Source organism: Polyodon spathula, chromosome 1 (assembly GCF_017654505.1).
Source record: "Polyodon spathula isolate WHYD16114869_AA chromosome 1, ASM1765450v1, whole genome shotgun sequence".
In the NCBI taxonomy this organism is placed as follows: domain Eukaryota; kingdom Metazoa; phylum Chordata; class Actinopteri; order Acipenseriformes; family Polyodontidae; genus Polyodon; species Polyodon spathula.
Window position 1 is genome coordinate 27,731,905 of NC_054534.1, and position 19,562 is coordinate 27,751,466.

Sequence of the window (19,562 nt, forward strand, 5' to 3'; positions counted from 1 at the left end):
TGGAGCATTGTACATTCACCATGGCTTAATTCTGTGGAATGTTTGGAGTTTGCTATATGTAGCCGTGTTTGTGCAGAATTTAGGCCCAAAAACCTGTACCTTTGTGCCCTGGATTACTGTATTGATAAATAACTAGGTATCCCCCAGGGATGATCCAGTATAGGCACTACTTAGATGGGGTATAGGAAGAGTCAGATGATCAGGCTCATACTGAGTCGAATCTTGGTCATGCTAAGTGCTGATTTTGCATACGGGCACATAGGGAGTGCTGTACTGGCCTTTGCTCTCCCATGGGTTGGGGAGATAAATGGCCTGGGCACAGTTCACCTTATCACACATCCTGCTGACCATTTGCAGGATGAGAAAAGGTGGTTGCGTTATTGGAGTTGACATGACATGATCAGTTTTTATGCTGTTCCTAGAGGCACAGAATCTCCAGGAGAAGGTGGTTTAAACAGTGATGTGTTCAGCTTGTTCTGATGTTCCCCGAACCTTCCTCATCGGACAAATTAATTTGTAAGCAGCAGCAGAAGGTTATGAATGTAATGAAAAAAGAGTACATCATTATTTTTTTCCAAATGCACAGGAAATACCTACAAATATGACATGTTCACAATGGGTTTATAAAGGTGCTAGACCAATTATTTATTGAAATGTGTAAGGAAACTCTTTAAAAATAAAATTGTGCAGTTAAAATAAGTATTTTATCCACCTTCCATCTGAAAATCAATACCACTTACTAAAAAAACATTAAAGTATTATAATTATGAGGTACAATTATAATTTTTTCGAAAGCCTGGAAAAGAAATCTATAGTTTATGCCCATTTGCATCAGATTGTCAGAAATTTATTCATAAACTTTCTCATTTCTGATGTATGGCTCCAGATCTTCCTGAACACGTCTATCTGCCCACAGAGAAACTAGAGCCTGCACTTCCTCAGCATCCCAAGGCTGTACTTTTCTCTCATCACACTCTCTGCCCACCATGTTTGTTGTTTTGTCTTTCTGCAGTGTACTGACTGAAGTAACATAATGACGAAGCTCCGAGCCAGATTCAGATGTCTTGTGAGGCCAGAGTTTTACGGTTTGTCTCTCGCTTGATGAAAGTTGAGAGGGCATGAGAGAGAGAGAGGTTGAGAGTGAAAGTGAGAGTGAGAGGAAAGGAGTGAGAGCCGCTGTTCGCTAAAAAATGAAAACTATAAATACAACGGTTTATGACTGCTTTGGACCACAAATTGTCTCTGTCACACTATATCCTGGAAATCCTGCAGCTCAGAGCTACAGTATTTTTTAAAATGCACTGTACAACATGAATATAGCATTTAGATTTAAGGACCATGTCACTAACATACTTTGCTTACAATATTTTTGTAAACAAAGTTGTTAAGGCAGGAGAAAGTCAGACAAAAAATCAAGCACATCCTATCAACTTAATTTGCTCAACTTAAACAAATGACCAACAAAATAATTATATACAGACTGTACAGGCCAAAAGAGAGTGAATGAGTTGGCCTGCGCGCTGGAACATATTTGCATACAGGTGTGCAGTGTCTTCTGGGAATAATAGTTTATCTGGTACATGCTGTAAGGTGTTTCTAATCAGCAGAAATGCAGAGGAAAACTACAACTCCGGGAGGGTTTGAGTTCCTCCTCCAATTAAAAGCAGGGATCAGACTGTGACATCTGCAATTGCTAGTATTGTACAGTACATATAGAAGTTTATAACAGAGCCTTGCCTCCTCTGGGGAGCCAGAACTGTGGAATTTTATTGAACATTATTACATTATAATGCTACACAGCTATATATATATATATATATATATATATATATATATATATATATATATATATATATATATATATATAGTGGCTCTCAAAAGTATTCACCCCCCTTGGACTTTTCCACATTTTATTGTGTTACAACATGGAATCAAAATGGATTTAATTAGGAGTTTTTGCCACTGATCAACACAAAAAAGTCCATAATGTCAAAGTGAAAAATAAAATCTACAAATTGTTCTAAATTAATTACAAATATAAAACAGAAAATAATTGATTGCATAAGTATTCACCCCCTTTGCTATGACACACCTAAATAAGCTCTGGTGCAACCAATTGTCTTTAGAAGTCACATAATTATTTGAATGGAGTCCACCTGTGTGCAATTAAGGTGTTTCACATGATTTCAGGTTAAATAGACCTGTCTCTGGGAGGTCCCACAGTTGGTTAGTACATTTCCTAACAAAAACTATATCATGAAGATGAAAGAACATTTAAAGCAAATCAGGAATAAGGTTCTTCAAAAGCTCCAATCAGGGGTTGGATATAAGAACATTTCCAAGGCATTGAATATCCCCTGGAGCACAGTAAAGTCCATTATTAAGAAATGGAGAGAATATGGCACAACTGTGAATCTGTCTAGAACAGGCCATCCTCAAAAAAAAGTATCTGGGAGAGAAGGGCACTAGTCAGGAAGGTGACCAAGAGGCCTCTGGCAACTCTAAAAGAGTTACAGTCTTCCACGGCTAAGCTGGGAGACACTGTGCATACGGCAACAATAGCCCGGGTGCTTCACAAAACTGGCCTTTATGAAACTCACATCAAATCTTGGCTAAAGTTTGCCAGAAGGCATGTGGGAGAATCTGAGACCAAGTGGAAGAAGATTCTATGGTCTGATGAGACCAAAATAGAGCTTTTGGGCCTCAATGCTAAGTGCTATGTTTGGCGCAAGCCTAACACCGCACATCATCCTGAGAACACCATCCCTACTGTGAAGCATGGTGGTGGCAGTATCATGCTATGGGGATGCTTCTCTGCGTCAGGGCCTGGAAAGCTTGTGAAGATAGAGGGCAAAATGGATGCAGCAAAGTACAGAGAAATCCTGGAGGAAAACCTGCTGAAGTCTGCAAGAGACCTGGGACTTGGGAGAAGATTCATCTTCCAGCAGGACAATGACCCCAAACATATAGCCAAAGCCACACTGGAGTGGCTTAAAAACAAAAAGGTCAATGTCCTGGAGTGGCCCAGTCAAAGCTCGGACCTCAATCCAATTGAGAATATGTGGAAAGAGTTGAAAATTGCTGTTCACCAAAGGTCTACATCCAACTTGATGGAGCTTGACCAACTTTGTAAAGAAGAATGGTCAAAAATTGTAGCGTCTAGATGTGCAAAGCTGGTAGAGACTTATCCAAATAGACTCATGGCTGTAATTTCTGCCAAAGGTGCCTCTACCAAATATTGACTTGAGGGGGTGAATACTTATGCAATCAATTACATTCTGTTTTGTATTTGTAATTAATTTAGAACAATTTGTAGATTTTATTCTTCACTTTGACATTATGGACTTTTTTTGTGTTGATCCGTGGCAAAAATTCCTAATTAAATCCATTTTGATTCCATGTTGTAACACAATATAATGTGAAAAAGTCCAAGGGGGTTGAATACTTTTGAGAGCCACTATATATATATATATATATAAAATGAGCCTTAAATACTAACCTGATTGGTCAAAACAGGTCACATGGGGGTGTTGCTATTACTGCATATCATCATGGGTTGGCAATTCTTTTCAAAAAGGGGCGACACACTAGTAGATGTCCACTGCAGTGTTAGTGTTTCACAATCTGAGTGGAACGTAAATCAAACAAGCTGGTGATAGATTAATTTGAAGAACTAGGCTCTGTAAAGATGAGATTCAGTCAGCCTTGTTAGCTTACTACAAATAAAATGTTAATGGTCTCTTGATCAAAGATTTTCTCATCTTTTTTTACTAAACAAAGTCAGAATGAATTATGGCTGACAAAGTTAGCTGTTGCACATCTGTTAGCAGCCCCAGCCAGACTGTCTTTGTTACTGTTTACGGGTGAGAAGCAAAGTGACTGGTATGTTACCAGAAAGGAGCTTCATGTGTGGCAGGCTGTAGGCTTTGATATAATGTACAGGGGTCACCTAAATACATTTGTTACAGGTCAGTCATACTACACGCACAATAATATTACATTAAAGGAATCACATTTTGAAATTAAGACATCAAAATATATGTATGCTGCTTTTCAAATATTTTATTTTCACACTAGAAAGCTTATTCCTAGAGATCCTTTAAATCTAAATTTGCTCTACCCGGTTTAAAAATAGCAATGTCGGGTCATTTTTCCAACTTATTATCATCTTTCTCTTTTTTTTTTGGTTTACACGGTTATGAAAAATAGACTTAAGATTGAACTCTTGTTATATGTTTTTCTATTAGAAAGGGAATGTTTATAGCCATGTCTGGAAGGTCTTGGGAAGGGTTTGTGATTGTGAACCATGGCACGCCTGGAGTGGTGCTTGCTGCGGCCAAGGTCTTGTGTATCACATTGTGTTTGAAAGTTTGGAGCGAGTCATAACGCTGTGAGGTTGCCATATTCTCTTTCACTGTTTACATGCTGGATCATTTAAGATTCAACGGCATCTAATGAATCAGGTTTCCTTTTGTATAGCTGCCAATATGCAGTGCCTGTGCATAGTACGTACCTGTGCATTTGATTCTGCTGGCGCTTACAACTATGCCTGTGTTACATACATCAGTAGTGAAATACAATTAGATCTGGCAAATAGAATTCATGTCAAAGCACCTATATCAAAAAAGTAAATAGAATTATAGTTGAGATGAGTAAGTAAATAGAATAAGCTGAGTTACTGCAATAAGAACCCCTCAGAATCACTCTAAACGCAAGATACTGTATATAGTTTGAATGCAAAAGCTATACGTGTAGCAGGGGTGGAGGCTGGATGTGAATCTGTGTGCGGTGAATTCATTTCAACTGGATTAGGAATTCTCTAGCTATACAGGCATATAAATCAAGTGCACCAAAAAAAAAAGGCAGACTGACACCCCTTTCTCTGTCCCCAGATTCATCTTTTCGTCTTTCATCTGGTTGTACCCTTCATACAGCCAGCTTGATCCACCGACCTTTTTTTCCTGTCTAGTAAATTGCCTAACATGTTTTTTTTTTCTTTTCTTGCTTTGAAAGCACAATTAAGTAATTGGAGCATAAAAATCATGAGAAAAACTTTTGTTAATGTAAAATAAAAGGTGGTGTTGGTGATTTACTGGGAAAGATTGTGAAATAATAATTGCAGGCTTAATGGGTGGTCTATAAAACAAACAAACAAACAAACAAGCAAACAAACCCAACAATTGTACAGTCTTGCTAAACAAAGAAAACACTGCATGATTTTTTAAAATAATTTCCATTAAGACACCAGTAATATGTTAAGTAGATATTGTAGCAAAACTCTTATATTATAAACCTCACTTACTAACTTGCTTTCACACTGTAAATTATATATGTTCATTTTGTAGGACTTACCTGTCTTAATAAATAAATAAATAAAAACCTTATGCAATGTAAATGGAAGTTCAAACAAATGATTCCCATTGAACTTTTAACAGTGTTTGGTCCTTAAAGGTTACCATAAAGAACACAATGGACTCTATCCCCTGTGCCATTAGGAGGCTTACAGCAATAACTAAACAGTTAAACTCAAAGCCATGAGTCCTAGCCCTTAGTGCTTACAGTACTCTTGGAGGTATTGATTTTCCAGAGCCATTTTTAGAACGTGAATTGATAACCTGTGAAACCCCCCCCCCCCCCCCCCTCCCCCCCCCCCCCCCCCCCCCCCCCCCCCCCCCCCCCCCCCCCCCCCCCCCCCCCCCCCCCCCCCCCCCCCCCCCCCCCCCCCCCCCCCCCCCCCCCCATGAAAGAGCCCACAAATTCCATCAAAAAGTCACCTTGCATAAAGGCAGCAGAGGGGTAGCATTTATATTACAAATATCTTCAGATATATTGATAAATATGTTATGCCTTGAAATACAGTATATTTTACTACAAATAAAGCAATATACTGTGTTTCAGCCAATATTACTAGCTACTGTATGTCTATTTCAGACATGTCCTTTCTAACTCATTTGGAGCAGAACTTTTTTAGTGTCAATTTTAGCAGTCTCACTACTTAAACAAATGAAATGACCAGGCATTTTGTTTTAATGGAGTATGCCCAAATCTCACCCATTTAGCTGCTCTAACAAAAAACATAAGAAGCAAAACTATATATTTTGTGCTAATAAGCAAATATTTGGTTAATGCATTGCATTTTTGTGATGTTAAAAATGTTTGTCTACTGTAAGAAGTTTCTTTGTTTTAATGGGTGCGTATGAGACATGTGTGTGATAAGGGTTTGATCGTGGTTACAGGCAACTTGTTCCAACCTGCAAAACACTGCACGAAGTAACAGATTCATTATGTTACAAAAAATAAAGCAATGTACTGTAGTTAACTTTTCTAAACCATTACGTTTCAGAGCGTGCCAAATCCACTTTGTCATGTGGTCGGAATAAGCAGTTAAAAGTTTAGTCTAACATTACAAAGTACTATAAGTCTGTTCTTCTCTGCTCTCCATCAAGCATTCTTTTGGTTCACTGATGAGTTTCAGATTCTTGTCCAACAAAAACAAAGGACTCTTTTTAATTTGACTGTTGGGTTACTCTTCGCAGAAATCAGCACTGAGTTTCATATCCAGACAGCACTACTGTGCCGACAACAGTGCAATCCAGCTAAAAGTGAGAATATTAAAATCACACAAACTATAAAAATAGAGCTATTGGTTCAGAGCATTGAATGTAAGAACAGTATGGGACCTCCTGGCCTGGATACTATAGCAAAACCTGTATTTATTTAACCACAAAACATCTTGGCTTGAAACAACTACATTCAACACTGAAGCCAAGTGTTCTATATTACTCAGCTACACCCAGCCCGAGCTGCAAAAAGAGGAATGGGCAGCTGACAGAGTGTGCTGCTGTTTATATTTTTAGCATGGTTTTTCCTTACATGCCTTAGAATTTATTTGTTCGTAAGGCAACACCTAGTATTTGTTGGGGAAATATTTTAGAAGCCCATGTTTATGCTATTATTCACTGTTATAAAATTGACCCTACGTTTTCTAAGAATTCAAAATGGACTCACCAAACCCCTGGAGACAGTCTGTAATTTTAGAGAAAATAAACTATATATATTTTTTTTAATCAAATACACTTTTATGCTGAGTTTGTGTTTTGTGTGTTTCTATGATATTCCAGCTGAAATCCAGTCCAACCTAAATATTGTATTGCTCCATTGCTCTAGAAAACGTACAGGAGTTGCATGCATATTTGATTCTAGGAACTGTAGTATTTTTGACAGTATGGTTAGGTTTCGCCTCCCTCTGTATGAATAACAAAAGCCACATACCAGCCCGAGTGAACATTTCCTGATTATAAAAGTTATGTTTGGCTTCATACAGACTTTTGGTTTTTAATTTAAAGCACAGATCCTATGCAGGCCATGGCTTATTCCTTAGAAAATATAAACAGGGCAGATCCAAAGACTAAAACCTCAAATAATGTGGTTCAAATTTTATTTATAATTGCACAGCAGTTGCCAAATGCCATCTATCTCCTTCACCTGCTGTTCAAAACTCAGGAAGGATGTAGGTGGGAAGAAAAGCTTAGTAAAAATAAAGGATTAAACAGTCAACATTAAAATCAGCATTGCTTCCCAAGACAGCTTAGCAACACATCCAGTCCTTATTGCTCAGCTAGTACACAGCTGCTTAGTGTTGAAACTACAAGATAAGCATTTTGACGTTTTCCTACTACAGATGCATTTATTTGTTTTGATTTCAAGAACTGTTGTGGTTTTTTTTTTCTCAGCAGAATTGATCAATGCTTGAGATCTGGACTGCAGCCTAAACAATAATAATGAGTAAGACTGCTGGAAGAAAAAGAGTGGGGAAAAAACAAAGTAAACAGATTTCAAGTGAATTGTTCTTCTGCAAAACAGCCACATTGAAAGAAGAAACAAGGGCATGGTTTTGCTGGCATACTGTCTGTTGTGTTAGCTGCATAAACTCTTGCCTCTTTAATTCGCAATAGATGGGTGGGATCTTCCCGTAGGTCATGGAACAGTTCATTTTTGCACATGAAAATAAAAGAGGCAAAGTTTAAGGAGCGTTCACTTTCCAGAGAAAAGTTTAGCTGTGGTACAAGCCTGGTTGGCATCAAGTTCTTCTTTAGAGAGAAGGAATGTGCTTATAATGACCCTGATGTGAAAAATGAACAAGAAGTGAAAAATAGTTGAAACGTGTAATTGCTATTCATTAGTAATAGGTGATCCTTGATTTACCAATGGCCTTTCGTCTTTGTTTCACCACTGTGCAACACCCCTTTAGGTGCTGAGTCTATGGAATTCCTTACTCTATACTTTACACAAGCAAGTATTGGAAAACCCTGTATCCCACTGCTTGTTTGATAAAACTGTATTATAGCAATTATCATACTTTTTTTGCAGAGAACCGATGAATCATTAATGTCTGATGCAGCCATTATTCTAGCTAGGCAATTGACTGCAGCTCCGGACACCTAGCGAATGACAAGTCAGTTATCTAGCTGGAATCACAACAGGATATTAACACTATTATAAACCAAAAAAAAAAAAGTTTTTTGTTTGTTTGTGATTCATATATTTTGTTTGACTCAGAAGAGATTTTAAAGTGATTTGTACTCAGTCGCATAAGGGAGATTAAACTTCTGTGTCTGACTGCATCATATACATGTCTGTGTTGTGTGTGTATCAATTCACTGAAAAAAAATTTCAATCCATTTTAAATGACCAGTTACAGATATTATGTCTCTATTTTCAAGACCTACAGTACGTTTGAATATTACTGTGAACCTCATGCAGTTATTAGCGTATCTGCAAGAAATTAGACATACCTGTATTTCCTAAACTAGACAATAGAAAGTGGGTTTTGGCTGAACTTAGATGAAAACCAGGTGAGCTTCTTATACATTTTTCTGGTGATACGGACATGCTGTTTGATCATCATGTTTTGCAATAGCCAGTGCAATAGACTGCTAGGTTATCTGGTTTGAACACAACTGAAGTCATTTTCCATAATGAAGTGATAGTTTCTGCTTCTGTCTTTTGTCTCTTTTCAGAACAGGAATTGCACTTTACGATACATTAAAAAAAGTTGCACCACTTTACCGAAATACCACCTTTTCAATGTATTTCTTTTCGATCTTTTACTTAGCTATTATAGAACTGGTAGGTATACTCTATAGTTCCGATATTCAGATAGATGTACAGTACAGTAGCTACGTATAATTTAAATGGGCTTCTACAAAACAAATACTGTAGTTAACTTGGTAAATTTGACCAAATTACTCAAGCTGGGCGCATGAGAGTGCAGGGCAGTTGTTTACTTATCAGAGATCTACGTTCTTCCAGTGCAGATTGTACATTTTCTTAAACAAATAAACAGATATAAACTGTGGCCAATTACTAGTCACAACAATGACCAAAAACCAGCTACAAAAGGAAATGGTCACAGAGGAGCCTGTGGTTAAGCAGCAGACTGGAGAACACACTGCTGTGCAATGTAGCAAGGTCAGGCTTATTGCACAAGGAAAGTTTTTTTTTTTTTTTTTGCATAACTAGAATTATAATTTTACTTTTACTAAAAAGTTGACAGTTATTTAATTAAATGTTTAATGTCCTGTGAATATGAATAAAACACCATGTTGAGGGGTTACTCCCTAACAGGTTACACTTTAACCTCACAATGTAAAACAAAAACAAACTCTGCGAGTAAATACAGTAATCTTGAGGTGTTCTGTTACGAACCCTAAAGGTGTCTGTCATGATACACAGTTTGACAAGTTATCACAGCGGCACTACACTCTTCATCTGGAATTTAAGGATACAGTATCACATTTTAGCCTTCGTAGTGTTGTATGTTCTTTTTCAATTGCAAACAATGTTGTCTTACCTGAAAAGGTTTTTGTGCTGTGTTCTATCATTTTCCCTCCTTGTCGAGCTACCTGAGTGAATGCTTTGTGCATTTTCAATTTACATGCTGGATTCCAGCCATCAAAGTGTGAGTTCGGAATGACCGAGCTTCTGGGTCTTTCTTTTACTGTTTACAATTACCTTTTCAGCCAGTATTCTCATCCCTTATATGGATGTGAAACTGGCTCTTTAAACAGTAACAGTATTTAAAGCCCCTGATACTTATCTCCTTTATTTTTTTGACCATCTGAAAGCTTTTGAATGTCATAAAGGTAATAACAGTAACCATTAATTTCAGAATTTCCTTTTTGTTTTGTTCAGAAAATAGTAATTTACCCTAAGCACTCAACTGGGGTCCACGTATAATGTCAAAGAGACTAGTGTACAGAAACATTATTGCTTTTATTGTATAAATCATGAAATCATATGTAATATTAAAGATTTTTAAAAATTGCTATAGGTAAAAGAGGCTTTATACGGTTACATGCTGTTGGCATTCTGCTGAGTAGGTTCCTATAAATAAATACATCAAGAAGTCAAAATGGAAGCCTCCCAGCAGACACCTAAGGATATTAGAAAATGCACTGGAAAGATAGAGTTAAGGCATTGTTTGAACATCCTAGCGTTTATTGCACAGATAAAAGTTGATGTAACCAATAACAATAAAGTCCAAGCCACTCCTTCTTAGCCTGCCAATCAAGTGCTAAGTTCAGGAGAGCACACGTGATGTCATCACTCGAGTCCAGCAGGCTGGCCTCTCACTGACCCACTTGTGTAGGACTCAGAGGGTTAATGTTGTCCTCTGGCATCTGTAAATATTTTTCCAAAACTCTTTATAGAAACAAAGACCCCACCCTTTGAACTGCACAAGCTGTTTCCTGTAGAAACAAAGCTGCTGGACTGCTGCCTTGTGAAAGACAGTTTCATGAGCACTCTTTAAAGAGTATGGACAGAAAAGGGGGGGGGGGCGGTGTTGAGCAAGGGGTGGGGGGGCAAAGAGCAGTGGGGGGGTGCTCTCTTATTTTTTTGTCCAGTTACTCAAGTGTTCTATTTGACTTGGAGGTTTAAAGCAGGCTTGATGTCCACAATCAATTTGATGTAGGGAAGGTATTAAAGCCTACTGAATGAAGAGCTAGAAGCAGTTTTTTGGAGCACAATGTTGCCCATTCCAAAAAGGTAAGAGGGCTCTTGCAAGCCCCAGAATAACTATGGGAATTATTCACTCTTTGAGGCCTCCCCTGCTGTGTGGTTTGCAAGTGGCTGCATGTGAAAAGAAAGGTGCTTGAGGCAGGAATTGTGCACATAGAGCTGTGAGTGAAATGTGTTGGAGGGTTACGTTTGCATGCTCTTCGCAATATGAAAGGGAATCAGTTGAGGACTGAATTCCATGTTTAAGTTGGGCAGGAAGCAGCTTAGTGGAAAGATTTCATTGTTTGCATTCAATGAAAGGAAAAGTCTGACAAGAAGCGCTCAGATTTAATCTCTCTGTGGATTAAATGTTGTTATTGTATTCATGCAGAGCTCTTTCCAAAGGTGAATTCATGCCCTTGGTCAGTTCTGAACCCAGTGTATGGTGGAAGTGGAAGTTTTAGACTGCACCCATGAAACACATGTGCACGGCAGTAATGTGCCAACTTTGATGTTACTCATGTTATTGGAAGTTTCATTTTTAACAGCTATAATGACATATTAAACACTAATTTGTATTATATATATAATATATATATAATATATAGATATATATAATTATATTATATATATTATATATATATAATATAGGTCACAATGTTTGAACTTCCGTATACTTTATTTTCAATATATACGTAAAAGTTTAAAATTTTCTAATTTTTTAGAAAATAAAAGTCCTGACTTTTTACTTACTAAAAAAAATTAAAAAATCTTTTTAAAAACACATCTAAAAAACTTTTTTGAAAAATTATATATATATATATATATCTATATATATATATATATATATATATATATAATATATATATATATATATATATATATATATATATATATATATATATATATATATATATATATATATATATATATATATATGGCCATTGGTTTATAGCTTTGACCCTGAGGACATAGATCTTCACACTAGAGGGGTGGATGGTCACCTCCTGAGTAGAGGGGGAAACTTGATCTAGCTGACTAAGCACTGATTAGTGAAACGCTGGCTGCTGAACCAGATCAGGCATGGACTGGTCATGCATGAGTAGGTGCTGAGTGTGCAAAAGGCATGTAGCTTAACTGCGTCTCATAGTTATAAGTGACTCATCTTACCAGCACAGACTTGACTTGCTCTTAAAAGGTTGGACACATTTAAAAAAGAAAATGTATAAATACAAAAGTGGCTAATATTTACAAAGATATCCAAAACAAACATCGAAGTGCTGCAATATATATGAACATAGGCTTTTTATGCAGTAAACATATGCAATCGTCCATATACTTATACCACACCAGTTATCAGGCAGCAAGTATAATGGCAGATTACTGGTGAATGACAAGACACTTTAAAGGCAGTCTTGAAGAAAATATCTGTACAATGTGGCATGTTCTCTGAAGATGTGGAACCATATAGCTAGACAATGTATAAAGCCAGTTTATTTGTATTGGCTACACCTTTAATGCACTGATCAACCTCTGAGTTCATATTACAGCATCGTTGTCCTAAGTTGCTTGAACATTGTTTAGCAAACCTGCAGGTAATAACTCTTTCAAGGTTAAGCTTATACAGCCAAAAAGAAGCCGGACAGGTTCTCAGCAGACGTGAAACTCTTAGTTATCTCACAGGATTTATTTCTGATTAATGAGCAAGCTGGCATCTGCCTCCGTCTCCACCTTGCACTGCACTTTTTGAGACAACATGTGTCTCTGTTAGAAGGATATTTCAGATATCATTTATTGGTCTCTTCAAGGAGGGTTTATCTTTACTCTTAGATTCTCAGAATGCCTCCTACTCTCTTGCTACCATTCAGAATGCCTAATGCACAGAGAGACGGTGCTAAACTAAAATCAGTTCAGATTATTGTATTAATGTTATTTGTGTAGAATTAATACAGCAAAAATGATAAGTTGGAAATCTGTTTTGTACTGTGCTGCTAATGCTACTGTAGCTTTAAAGTGCCTATGGCACCCTCCAAACCATTTCTAAGAAATATAATGTATGACTAACAAGTATTCCCAAACAAAATTTTAAATTGTTGGCAGCGATACAGTTTTTTAATAAAATGCAAATGTTAATGTGACGGGCGCAACTTCCTCTCTTGGTTTTGAAGCAGCTTCAGGATACCGGTAGTGATATCACAGAGGGAGAAGGTGAACAAAAGACAGATTGACTTTCACAGAGAAAGGCCAATTTTTTATAATAAAATGCCTCGTATTTGTGTCATAGCTGGTTGCTCCAATCAGGCAAACGAACAAAAGAATATTAGTATTCACCGTTTTCCGAAAGACACAAAAATGCAGTGCATATGGGAAAAAAAATTTCCGACACCCAGAGTGAAGTGGTCTGTGTCAAACTGGCAGTACACCTATGTAAAAACATAAGAACATAAGAAAGTTTACAAACGAGAGGCCATTCGGCCCATCTTGCTCGTTTGGTTGTTAGTAGCTTATTGATCCCAAAATCTCATCAAGCAGCTTCTTGAAGGATCCCAGGGTGTCAATTCAATAACATTACTGGGGAGTTGATTCCAGACCCTCACAATTCTCTGTGTAAAAAGGTGCCTCCTATTTTCTGTTCTGAATGCCCCTTTGTCTAATCTCCATTTGTGACCCCTGTTCCTTGTTCCTTTTTTCAGGTTGAAAAAGTCCATTCGGTCGATATTGTCAATACCTTTTAGAATTCTGAATGCTCGGATCAGGTCGCCGCATACTTTTCTTTGTTCAAGACTGAATAGATTCAATTCTTTTAGCTTGTCTGTATATGACCTGCCTTTTAAACTCGGAATAATTATTTGCACTCTTGCAAGAGCAGCAATATCCTTTTTGTAGTGAGGTGACCAGAATTGAACACAATATTCTAGATGAGGTCTTACTAATGCATTGCACAGTTTTAAAGATTACTTACCTTGAGTGTGTAGTGTGCATTTCGCTCCAGAAAGTTTTGATGAAAGACCGATGATGATGGCAGAAGTGTAAAAAGAAGACAAATTCTGAAACCAACCACATTTCCAACCATTCTGAAGCAAAAATTGACATGGGTCCCCAAGCAAAATGACCAAGAAAGGTGTTTGAAAAATGGGAGGAGTCTCAGTTAAGTTTTGCATTAAACACTACCAGCGCGGCACTTTCAGTTTCTAAACCGGTTACTAAGCAACCCAGCTCAGAGATTTTAGTATGTCAATGTCACAATAAACTGTCATTAAAATACAGTATTAAGAACCATTAATTCATTAAAAAAAAAAAAAACAACCCTTCAACGTAGCGCAGTAGCAGGACCACCTTAATATAATATTAATTTACAGTATTAATATACTGTATACACACACACACACACACACACACACACACACACACATATATATATATGAGAGAGAGAGAGAGAGAGAGAGAGAGAGAGAGAGAGAGAGAGAGAGAGAGAGAGAGAGATATGTTAAATACAAGCCAGCAGCAATCCAGAGTTCGATTATTCTGCTAGCATCAATAATTCATGTATTAATATTGTAAACTTAAGGACTGACATAGCTATGGAGTTATGGGTAATATGACATATTTTAAGTATCAATCTGAGTTAAATGTAAGGGTTTTTATTAACCATTTTGTGTTGCCAAGACGTTGATTCTTAACGGACATCTGCTGTCCCTCTGGTCTGTCCGCACTGGTGTTGTTGGAGTCTCCTTCTGAGTTGGAGCCTTCTGAGTCGGAGGCATAAGGCTTGAACTGATACAGGAGACAATCCCTGTTTTCTCTGTCGACGTCAGATCCATCACTACATGAGTCACATTCATAAGAGGTGTATGAAACTGATAAAATGTGTCTAGTTTCACTGTCGCTGTCAGCCATACTGACAGATGCAAGGAGCCTGTGGGTATCTCCCTCTGTGACCAGGTCAGCAGGTCATCTTGTTGTGTGTTTTCACAATGCAGTCACTAGACCTAGAGGTCATGAGTCCACTAAACCAGTGAACTGGGTTTATGTTTATGTGTTTATGGTCTCTTAACCCTGTTGTGGTCAAAACGTGAAAACGCACCCCTGTTAATATTATTTTTTATGTTTTTGGTAAAAGTCAAATTCCATAGACTCTTTAACTGGAAGTCCTTATGCACTGCGATGTGGCTGGAAAACTGTGGGGAGTTTGAGTACTTTGATACGTAATGCAGTTCCATGACTAATTCCATATTCAAACGATGACTACTCTTGTTCAATCCTGCAGTGCGTTCAATAGTCAGAGCGATCCAGAGCGTTACATGGCACTTTCTGTTGAACGACCTGCACGCCGAGAGTGTTTTGTAGCATTCGGTGGGCGTTTCAAAATGGTGGAGGTACAATACCAGTGCAGCAACTGTGGTGTAATTTCCCCACATATTGAACTTTTTGACCACATGTTTATTAACAGCATAATTATTTGACTATTTTTCCTTTTAAAACGAAGTGAATCTGCAGCATCGCATGCAACATTCAAAATGCTCAGCTTGTTGTTTGTTTGTTTGGCCTAACATTAGGAATATTTTCTTAACTGCATTTAAAAATAAAAATAAAGGGCGAATAGCACAGTGTTAAGGTTAACTACAAGAAACACTGTTTTTTTTTTTTTTTTTTTTTGGGGGGGGGGGTTGTTTTCTTATAGTTTTCCTATTTCTGTGAGATTAGGCTTCACAGTGTAGCCGCTGAAAAAGCGCAGCAGTATAGGTTTCACCGAAAATGTTAAACCTTTTTTTCGTGGCATAAAGGGAACATTAGAATAAGAACTACACAAAAAAAAAAAAATTGGTACTTGGTATTTGCAGTGTTACATTACTATCGAACCAAGAGAGCATTAAAAACCAAATGATATATGTACTTGTCACAAAGACAGCCGAAGTGGGCAGCGTCAGAACCACGAAAGGAATACACACAGACAGGACCGATGAAATGAAACAATGATGACGCCTGCTTGCGCCGGTTTATTGCAAAATAAAAGGATTGAACAAACAGAAACAGGACACGGCACTCTAAGCCAAAATAAAAGACATAAACAAAACGAACTACACTTAACAAAATGGTGCACGGACAGACACACTGACAAACACGGTGAGTTTTGAATACACAAGTATCGTGCTGGTCCCACCAGCATGCAATAGCAATTGTTGTAAATGATTTCTCCTCTCTCTCCCGTTTTCCACTCACCGAACACCCAACCCCGAGTGGGTGAAAACAAGTTGCTTTTATGCAGCTGTACCGAGACTCGACTGGTAATCAATCATTCAATTGCAGTCTCGGTACAACTGCACGTGAATTAATAAAGTGCAATTCCCCGTGCTCATATATTATTAGTTTTTACTTGCACGTGAAGTGCTGTGCAATCCTCGTACCTAAATACAAATATACATTTTAAACACTCTTGTTACACAGACCTGTTTATATCCCATGTACCAGTGACTATACACCAACATTTAACACACCACACGCAACATATACAGAAAATACACACAGGGGTGGGCACTTCGTCACAGTACTATACGACTTAAATCATATAGGGAAGAAAAAATCAAACAGTGCTTCAACTGTTGCAATGGAACAGAAAAAGCAGATGTAGGAGTTCATGGAAATGCAGAAGGTTGCAAAACAAAGAAACTAAATGCTAAATTCATTCACAGATGTATTTAAAGCATCATTGAGGAAATAATTTCTTTGGAAAGTTTTTATTCATTTGATTTGCTATATAAAAATATTAATGGGTTCCATAATTGTTTAAAAAAATAAATAGTTCTATTTTTGGAAAGTGTTTGTTATTTTTTGCTGAACATCAACACATACAGTACTGTGCAAAAGTTTTAGGCAGGTGTGAAAAAATGCTGTAAAGTAAGAATGCTTTCAAAAATAGACATGTTAATAGATTATATTTATCAATTAACTAAATGCAAAGTGAGTGAACAGAAGAAAAATCTAAATCAAATCCATATTTGGTGTGACCACCCATTGCCTTCAAAACAGCATCAATTCTTCTAGGTACACTTGCACAAAGTCTGGGATTTTGTAGTCATATAGTCAGGTGTATGATTAAACAATTATACCAAACAGGTGCTAATGATCATCAATTCAATATGTAGGTTGAAACACAATCATTAACTGAAACAGAAACAGCTGTGTAGGAGGAATAAAACTGGGTGAGGAACAGCCAAACTCAGCTAACAAGGTGAGGTTGCTGAAGACAGTTTACTGTCAAAAGTCATACACCATGGCAAGACTGAGCACAGCAATAAGACACAGGGTAGTTATACTGCATCAGCAAGGTCTCTCCCAGGCAGAAATTTCAAGGCAGACAGGGGTTTCCAGATGTGCTGTCCAAGCTCTTTTGAAGAACCACAAAGAAACGGGCAACGTTGAGGACCATAGAGGCAGTGGTCGGCCAAGGAAACTTACTGGAGCAGATGAAAGACACATCATACTTACTTCCCTTCGCAATCAGCTCAGAACTGGCAGAAAACAGAGGGACCCTGGTACACCCATCTACTGTCCAGAGAAGTCTGGTCAGAAATGGCCTTCATGGAAGGCTTGAGGCCAAAAAGCCATACCTCTGACCTGGAAACAAGACCAAGCGACTCAACTATGCACGAAAACAGAGGAACTGGGGTGCAGAAAAATGGCAGCAGGTGCTCTGGACTGATGAGTCAAAATTTGAATTTGATATTTGGCTGTAGCAGAAGTCAGTTTGTTCGCCGAAGGGCTGGAGAGCGGTACATGAATGAGTGTCTGCAGGCAACAGTGAAGCGTGGTGGAGGTTCCTTGCAAGTTTGGGGCTGCATTTCTGCAAATGGAGTTGGGGATTTGGTCAGAATTAATGGTCTCCTCAATGCTGAGAAGTACAGGCAGATACTTATCCATCATGCAATACCATCAGGGAGGCATCTGATTGGCCCCAAATTTATTCTGTAGCATGACAACAGTCCCAAACTTACGGCGAAAGTCATTAAGAACTATCTTCAGGGTAAAGAAGAACAAGGAGTCCTGGAAGTGATGGTATGGCCCCCACAGAGCCCTGATCTCAAAATCGAGTCTGTCTGGAATTACATGAAGAGAGAGAAGCAACTGAGGCTGCCTAAATCCACAGAGGAATTGTTGTTAGTTCTCCAGGATGTTTGGGCCAACCTACCTGCCGAGTTCCTTTAAAAACTGTGCAAGTGTACCTAGAAGAATTGATGCTGTTTTGAAGGAAAAGGGTGGTCACGCCAAATATTGATTTGATGTAGATTTTTCTTCTGTTCACTCACTTTGCATTTAGTTAATTGATAAATATAATCTATTAACATGTCTATTTTTGAAAGCATTCTTACTTTACAGCATTTTTTCACACCTGCCTAAAACTTTTGCACAGTACTGTACATACAATAGAAACATCTTAATTGCAAATGTAAACTGCACTGTAGCCACCTGTAAATAAAACATGTAACATGCAACAATCACAGTAGTGAGGAACAATGCTCTCAATGTAGTTGTCAGTCAGTACTGGACTCCTGCATGTGTTTGAATTCACTGCCGCTAAAGCTATGGTGTTGGCTCTCAATGCAAGTACAGTAGAGCCATTAAACAGCAGATCTTCAGCTCAATCTATCATAAATGCATCCAAAAACAGTGCTAGTGCTGTATTTTCCGCCATTTTGAAAGTTCTATCTCTGCAACACATCGTTCAATAAGAGTTAAGTTATGTTACGTAGCGCCACTGCAGACTCTGCCTACTGAACGCAGCCCTGGCATGCAGTAAAACGGTGCTGCAGGAAATGAATTGCAGTATGTTAAGAGGGATAAGACAGGAGGAGTGCGATTAACGTATGCTAAAAAGAAGTCAACTGTGATTAATTGACAGCCCTAACTATTGCCCATCTGCAAAAATCTACACCACACCCCCCTCCCTCCAAAAACAAAATCCTGGCCATGCCACTTTTAATTATGTTAAACCACTTCATTTGCATAACATTCTTCAAAGTGTCGGAATTGAGGCTTTGCAATTTTTCTCCTTCCTGGCCGTTTTTGATTTTTGTTGAAAAGTTAAAATGCCGCCAGAAAAGCCCCCCCCCGCTCCCCTTGACGGTCGGAAAAGCTTTGATATTCAGGGCCAGGATGTTCAATGTTGACACAAATTTTCCCCCCACCTCCAGAATTTTTCTCACATTACGCCCCTGATTGTAACATTGTAGCATAACACATTCTCAAGGTATGAAAGCATTTGCCTATTTTTTTGTTTTTTTGGGGTTTTTTTTTGCTTGCACAAAAAATACGCTCTGAAGATCAGACCATACCAGTTTCATCACAAAATAAACCAACTGTGAACCAGCTGCATAAGGATAAGTAAATATAACAGTATTTGCAAGAAGCAGGCACAACTGGTATCGCTTCCCTATCACTAGACATGTAAGGGTAAAGAACATATGGACCTCACGTCCCTTGAGTTTTATTAAGAAATCTGACATTGCTGGCTGAACTTTGCTTGACTACCTCAATTATCCATACTCCAGTTTTGCCAGATTACA